Below are 8815 nucleotides of genomic sequence, written 5' to 3'. Positions count from 1 at the left end.
TGCCTTGGTAACTCCGGCCTTTGTTGTTTTACGTGTATGTCTTGCCTCATGGTATCTCTAACACGTCTTTTCTCCTAGTGCAGGTTCGAGAATAAACCAAGAAAAGAGGACACGACTTACTCGAGCTCTGCGGGCTGGAAAAGGGGTTTCGCCTTCCTCCAGTGATGACTCTGATGACCACTGAGGAATGGCTTGTTAGCGCTTTTGCATGATTTGTAGTGTTTTGCTCCGTTTGTACTACTCCCATTGTATTGAACATTGCTTGTAACAACAACTTTCAATATCATACTTGATTTTTTGCAATGCCACTTTACTTTGCATATGCTTCATGTACTGCGCGCTTTCCTTTCGTCCCGTTCTTCCAACGATGCATGCCGTCACTTGGGCGACGCCTTCTCAGGGGCGACGCCCCTACCTAGGTGACGCCTTCTTTCTGGGCGACACCATGACCTAGGCGACGCCTTCTTTCTTGGCGACGCCATGACCTAGGCGGCGCATCACATTACTTCAAGCAGAGAAAGAGAAATGTTGAAAACCAAGGCACTTCTTTTTCTCAAACTGGTTTTTCCTTTTATTATGGTGAACTCATTAAAAAACCCCCGAGAGGGAAAAAGAGCGTCCCCTTCAACTAAATTGTTACATACTGCTTACATAAGTCAACTGAAATAAAATTTTAAGTTGGCTGCATTCCAACTGCGCGGGATAGGGCCTCCATCTAAAGTCTCCAGGTTGTACGAACCGTTGCCCTTAGCCTCAGTAACTCTGAAGGGCCCGGTCCACTTGGGAGACAGCTTATTCTCCAACTCGTATGGGTGAGCTTTCCTCATCACTAGGTCGCCCACCTGGAACTGTCGCGGCTTTACCTTAGAGCTATATTGCCGCTCTACTCTTCTCTTTATCGCTTCAGCTTTTATTCTAGCTTCTTCCCTGGCCTCTTCTAGCAGATCCAAGTTTACCCGCCTCTCTTCATTGGATTCCTCCACCACAAAGTTTTGAAAACGTGGTGAGCTTTCATGTATTTCTACTGGAATCATCGCGTCCGACCCGTACACCAGACTGAAGGGCGTCTCCATAGTAGAGGATTGGGGCGTGGTGTGATATGCCCATACAATCCTTGGCACCTCTTCCGCCCACGCCCCTTTGGCTTTCTCTAACCTTCTCTTTAACCCCCTCAGCAGAACTCTGTTTGCCGACTCTACTTGTCCATTGGTCTGGGGTGTTCAACCGACGCGAACACTTGTTTGATTCCTACTTCAGCACACAGATTTCTCAACTGCTGACTGGCAAACTGGGTCCCGTTGTCAGATATCAGGCACCTAGGTACGCCAAAGCGACACACAATGTTTCTCCACACAAAATGTTGTACCTTATGCGCAGTGATCTGTGCCACGGACTCCGCCTCTATCCACTTAGTGAAGTATTCGATGGCGACCCTCTCCATGGATCCACATGATCCAAAAGACCAACACGCCGAAAAGCTTAACAATTCCATGAACCCTTACAGCCAAGCAAAAGAGCCAGCTATTGTACGGTCTTTTTCCATTTTCGCACAGTTCAAAAAAAGGAAAAAGGAATCTAGCCTCTTCCATTTACCAGCAAAACAAATACCATTCACTTTTCCCAACCATTTAGTATTAAAAAAATATAAAAACAATCAACATAGTCCAAGTAGAAGAAAACCACAGGACAACAGTACAAGTTTAAGTATAGCAGACAAAGAGAGTCGCTGCACCTATATTAACTACCTAATTGTTTTCAAATATATCATAGAACACAACATCCAATTAAAATAGGAAAAATCAATATGAGAAGATTTGTTTTTCATTTATATTTAGGTTTTAAGTTGGGTCATATGAAAGATTTCATCAACATTAATGATCCTTTATTTAATTTTTTTTTTATATTTCCAAATACTCCATACAATTGTTATTCATAAACCTTTCGGAATCAAATTTTGTTTTTTATTAACACCAAATAGATGAAATTGCTCATAATAAACACCGGTACATTATGTTGAACAACTAATTCTCACCCACTTCCGACATCTATCCCAAACTCTTGAAGCTAATGTTAAAAATAGATGTTGTGCAGTTTCTTGAGAATATCTTTGATATCCAAACCTCCTTCTCCCTTACACTTTCACATACTATCCCAGCTAATCCACACAATTTTCCTTTTTTCATTCTCCCACTCCAAAATAAATTTCTTCGTAACGTAGTGATTTCATCACAAACCACTACAAGAAAACAAGCTATTATTTTCCAAATACTTGCGTGGGCCAACAACGAACGCTAATATCGTTAGATAAAATGGCGCAAAATCCATGCAAAATAGCATTCGACGCAAAACAGACGCACTTATGGATTTAATTTTTTTTTAAAAATCAAGTTTGGGTCGGTTGCGGCCCACGCATATGCGTCGTCTTGCGTCGGCCGCGGCCCACGCATGTTTATATTTTAGGATTTTAAAATTATTTATTTAAATTTATTTAATGTATAACATTATAAGAAATATTTTAATATTTAATTTTTTATTGTATTTATTTTAAAATTATTTCTTTAATATTATAATAAATTATTTCTTTTATCAATTTTTAATATAAATTAGTTAAATTAAATTTATTAAATTAATTAAGTGTTTGATTTAAAATTAATTGAATAAAAGAAAAGATGTATTTAAATTATTTAAATGTTATATAAAATATTTTATTATTTTAAAGATTATTTATTTTTATTTTATTTTATTTATATATTGTCATATATAAATTAAACAATATAGATTATTATTTGTTATATATTTTAAAATAAATTTTTGTTGTATAAATGAAATGAATTATTTTTGTTGTATAAATTGAATTTAATTGTTTTGTATAAATTAAAGATTTTTTTTATAAATTATGTACAGTTTTTTATACATTAAATTTATTTATTTGTTGTATAAATTTAAAATAAAATGAATTGAATTTTTTAAATTTTTAATATAATTTTTATTAAATTATATTTAAGCTACATATTTAAGAAAATTTTCACGTGCCCCACATTAATAATATTAATAATAAATATAATAAAAATCATAATATGGCAAAAGAATTTGTCTAGTGCAGTGATTAAATTAGAGATGAGATCATTTTAGAAACTAAAAAAAAAATATTTCTAAATTAGTTATTTGGTAGCAAAAACCTAATTAGATTCCAATTTAGAAACTATTTAACAATAATATAAACTAATTTAAAAATAAAAAATTTATTTAGTCCCTAAAATGGTCTCTAATTTAGTCACTATAGTAACTAATTATTATTTTTTTCTCTAAAATTGATTTCTATTTCATAATTTTCTTATAATGTCTACTCTTTTTTTTTTCTAAAGTTTTTCCTTTACTACTTGTCAGACCATCAGCCATAAGATTCTTTGTTTCAATATCTAACATTTTTTTTTATATAAGAAATTATATTTTATTATTCCATTTATAGAAAGATTATATGAAATAATTAAATATCTAATTGCATGTGATGTTGTGAAGTATACACAAATCTCTTATCTTTGTAAATAGATTTTGGAAGGATTTTTAAAATGAATTATGAGTAATTTATAAGTTTTTTTTATCAGCAATGAATAAATAAAATTAAAGGAATACTTCAGGGGTATCCCATCCCATATACATTATCCAGAAGTGGATTTCCTAAAAATAACCAACATCGGCGACCACCGACTACACCTATGGGTAACGTCGTTTCATCGATCGGCGATCATGTTGACAGAACGCCGCTTCATCAACCGGCGATCATGGTGACCTTTGCTTACCTACGGCGACCACCGACTACACACATGGAGATCGCCGTTTCATACCGGCGATCATGTTGACCTTGTATAGCTTCTACACCCTCCGACTACACACAACCAGCGATCATGTTGACCTTTACATACCTACGGCGACCACCGACTAAGCACATGGTGATCGCCGTTTCATCGACCGACGATCATATTGACCTTGTATAACTTCAGCAACCTCCAACTACACATAACCAGCAATCATGTTGACCTTTGCATACTTACGGCGACCACCGACTACACATGGAGATCGCTGATTATGATGACCTTGTATAACTTCAGCAACCTCCGATTACACACTTATGGAGAACGCCTCTTCTTCGATTGGCGATCATGTTGAATGGAGAATGCCGCTTCATCAACCGGCAATCATGACAACCATGCAAGAGGTCACTAAGCTTAGAAGATGTCACTGGTCTCCTCTCGCTTAGAAGAGGTCACTACGCTTGACGTGTATGAACGTATTTTCCTGCGTCCTCATCCACCCCTGCCACAATCCACCCCTGCCACAACCGAGTGCACACTATGCCCTTCCTACCCAGACCCTCGTACAGCCAACTTCCCTTGGAAGATTGATATACACCCGCTCGACCAGATAGCAGCTGCGACAGAACCTCAGTTTACTGCTAACACACACCCCACCTCTACACTAACCCGCACCTCCAAGCCTCCAATTTTCCAAATTGAGCATATGTTGCTTCCAGGCTACTGCACCCTTAGGTATTGGAGCACCAACCCCCTCCCTTACGAACATAATCTATGCAAGCGAGACAACATCATCCAAAGACTCTTCTTATCACTACTCCATCTCGATTTTATGCAACCACCTTCCTACTTACAGATTTTTAGGCAGATATTTGGGTTGAGAACCCATTCTACGAAGGAGTGATTAAAGGATTGCATCTTATGTTTCATCCACATCCAAGTCTTAAGTTGCACCTTTTGGAAAATCTCCTCCGCGTCTACTACCCCTTGCTTGAAGATGATCAGGTTCCTTTGATCCCATATGCAGCTGACAACAGCTACCCATACTCCTTTCCAAATCAGATTTTGGTTGTTACTGACTTGGAACATGTGGAAGCTAAGGAAGTGTGACCTCAGGTCATTCTGCTGGACAAAGGAGATATCTAACCACCGGAAACACATAGACCACACTCTTTGAGCGTGACAACACTCCATGAAGAGATGTTGAGCCGACTCCTCCTCCTGCTGGCATAGGGGACACTCCATGGAACTTAACTGCACCCCTCTCCTGTTTAAGTTCACTCTCGTAGGAAGTTTGTCCAACAACACCCTCCACGCTGTCACAACTACATTTGGAAAAGCCTTAGCCTTCCACAAGAGTTCGTACACCTCGGACTGATGACCTCTAGCTTGATTGGACAATATCTCATATGCAGACGTCACGGAGAACTGCCCTGGTTCCTCCTTCCCCCACACCTGAATATCCGAAACATTGTATTTCATATTGACCCTGGACAAAAGAAAGACAAGCTCCTGTTCCAGATCTGACTCCCATACAAATCTATCACGTCTCCACCTTAGCCTCCACCTCCACACCGAATTACTCCATTCACCAACCTCGCCTACTTTTTGTCCCTTATTCATGGACAGGGAGAATAGCCGTGGGAACAAAGTCTTTAAATCCTTCCTACCAAACCATCTTTCCTCCCAGAAATAAGCTTTGTCACCACAACCTAGCTCCCATCCTAACTCTGCTTGAAACCACCCTTTACCTCCTCCCTCCTTACATATTTTCAATAAATCTCTCCACCACCACGATTGGAATTTGAGGGGTGTATGGCCACTTTCATGCCCCAGAATATACTTCGAGTCCAAAATCTGCTTCCACCTCCCAGTCTCTTCCGATATACATCTCCACCTCCATTTGGCTAGAAGAGCTTGATTGAATCTTCTTATGTCCCTACATCCCAACCCTCCCTCCTCCTTTGCTTTACAAACGTCTTTCCAGCTGACCCAGGCAATAGGTTTATTTACCTTCCCCCATCTCCACAAAAATCTCGATTGAATGCTTATAATCTTTTTACAAATCGAGGACGGTGCTTTGAACATAGATAAGTAGAACAGCGGAACAGCAGTAAGAACAGAATTAATAAGACAGATTCTCCCTGCCATGGATAAAAACCTTCCTTTCCACACACTGAGTCTTGCTTTTAGCTTGTCTAATACTGGTTCCCAGAACTGCTTCTTTCTTGGATTTCATCCCACTTCCAAACCCAAATACTTGAACGGTACTCCCATTTGAGTACAATTCAAAATCTTCGAGTAATATGTAACGACATTGCTTTGTACATTTATGCCTGCTAGCCTTGACTTATGGAAATTAATCCTTAGGCCTGAGGCTATCTCAAACCCCCTCAAAATAGCCTTCAGGGTAATCACATTATCTAGTGAATCCTCACAAAGGAAGAGAGTATCATTTGCGAATTGGAGAATACTCATCTCTACCTCCTTACTACCAATCTTTAGACCCGTCAGCATATTGGCCCTTAGAGCTTGTCTTACTATCCCAGCAAGGCCTTCTGCAACCACTAAGAAGAGAAAAGGTGCTAAGGGGTCGCCCTGCCTCAATCCTCTAGATGGCTTAAACTCTTCCGTGGGGCTCCCATTAACTAACACAGACACGGTTGCGGATTCAAGGCATCCTTTAATCCATAAAATCCATAAACTATGAAATCCCATCATTTGTAACATATCATATAGGAATTCCCATCTGACCGAGTCGTATGCTTTCTCGAAGTCCACCTTAAGGCACAACCCACTTCTCCCTTTCTTTCTAAGTTCCTCCGCCGCTTCATTTGCCATGAGCACACTATCTAACAACCCTCTGCCCCTAAGAAAGGCTGATTGACTTTCGTCTATGATCGCAGGCATCACCTTCTTTAATCTTCCGGCCAACACCTTTGCAATGATCTTATATAAGGCTCCAACTAATGAGATGGGTCTATACTGTTCAAGCTTTGAGGGGTCCTTTACCTTAGGGATTAGAGCTATGAATGAGGCATTACAGCCCTTCGGGATAATCCAGTCTCATGAAACAAGTTCATTGCTACTACTAACTCATCTTTTATGAAGTCTCAGCTCTTCCTGATGAAGTTGAAATTAAAGCCATCTGGCCCTGGGCTCTTAGTTCCATCACACTGCCACACTGCCTCCCTTATCTCTAACTCTGTGAATTCCGCTACAAGGCTCTCGTTTTCCAACCTGGTTAGACACTTAAAATCTACCCCGTCCAACCGTACCCCGAAATCCTTCGTAGCTTTGAATCTGGCTTCAAACAGCTTTTTTGCTTCTATGCGAACCGTACTTGGTACCTCACACCAAACAGCTCCTACCTGCACACCCTTCACTTTGTTTCTAAGCCTTCTCCACCTCAAAGATGAGTGATAGAATCTAGTGCACGAATCCCCATACTTAAACCAGCTTGCTCTAGCCTTTTGACATAAGAGAGAGTCAATCTTTCTATCAATCTCTACCAAGCGGCTTGTTAGCTCCATTCTTTTTAACCTTTCACTTTCCTCTAAACCCCCATTGCAGTCTTCACAATCTAACTCCTCCAGTTCCTGTACAACCCTCCCCTTAGTAGTATGCAAGTTACCAAACACATCCTTATTCCATGATTTCAGGTCAATCTTCAGGAGCTTTAGTTTTTCTTTGAATTTCCAGATACCGTTTCCCTGGACTGAGTACGACTTCCATTTAACCTTGACCATGTTGTTGAAACCCCTCTCCAAGAACCACGCATCAATAGACCTGAATGGTTTAGGTCCCCAATCCTTCTCCACGAACTTTATTACCAGAGCGCAGTGATCGGAAACTTCCCTTCTCAAAACATATTGTCTGCTCATAGGCCACTGTTGTAACCATTCCTCTGTAACAAGCGCTCTATCAATTCTACTCTTGGCCGTTCCATCAGGTTTAAACCATGTGTAGAGCTTGCCTACCAGAGGTAAATCTAACAAGGAATTAGATTCAATGAAACTGTTAAAGCCATTCATCTCCCTTGACTGATCGCCCCTACCAATACCTTTTCTTTCACTTCTACTCCTCACGGCATTAAAGTCACCACAGACACACCAAGCTAACTCTTGAGAGTCTAGTTTAGCATTAGTGAGCTCCTCCCATAGAGACTTCTTGGCACTCAGGGCACAGGGTGAATAGACGTTGACCACGGCACACCTGAACGAAGATTTTAAATGCTGGCCAAAAACCACAATATACCCTCTACCCATAAGGTGATTTTCGTAGCAGAAGGCTTCTTTGTACCACATGGATAGCAAACTTCCACTCCCTTCATCCCCTCTATTATGAATCCAACCAATTTTGTTCGCACCCCATAAGGAAAAACACCTAGCTTCCGTAATCTCTTTAGCTTTCGTTTCTTGCACACACACAAAATTCGCTTCCTCCCTTCCTATTATATGCCTCAAGTACCTAGATTTCGTACCTCCCCCCAACCCTCTTATGTTTAAGTTGACAATAATCATAAACCATCATTCTTCCCCTCTTCCACACTCTTCGTAACCACCAAATCTCTTTCTTCCATGCAAGCGTATTCATCAATAACCTCCTTTTCAACCCTTTGACAAATGAGCCCTACTCGTCTACCAACCTCCCACAACTTGGTCGGCTCTACTGGCAATACAGGATCCCGCAACCGTGTGTTACAATTCTCGATATCCCCGTCGGATAGAGAAACCGATGCCACTCCTTAATTGGATTGGGAGTTCCTGGCAGTCAGTTGTTGTCTGTTTTTTAATCTACCTGATCGCCGTGGGTGAGACTTGGACACCTCCAACCCTGATGATGCTTTGAACTTTCGTCGTCGCTGAGTAGTTCGTAATGCACTCTCTGGTGATCCTAGTTTTCCACCTGGGCATGTCGAGCGTGCACTGTCTACATGTGAAGCTCCAAGACCAATTTCGTCGTCCACGGGTTCTGCACAATGAGTCCCTGCTTGCTCGGTA

The sequence above is a fragment of the Phaseolus vulgaris genome, chromosome 9 (genome assembly GCF_051622355.1).
Source record: "Phaseolus vulgaris cultivar YP4 chromosome 9, ASM5162235v1, whole genome shotgun sequence".
Taxonomy (NCBI): Eukaryota; Viridiplantae; Streptophyta; class Magnoliopsida; order Fabales; family Fabaceae; genus Phaseolus; species Phaseolus vulgaris.
This window is presented reverse-complemented; position numbering follows the sequence as displayed.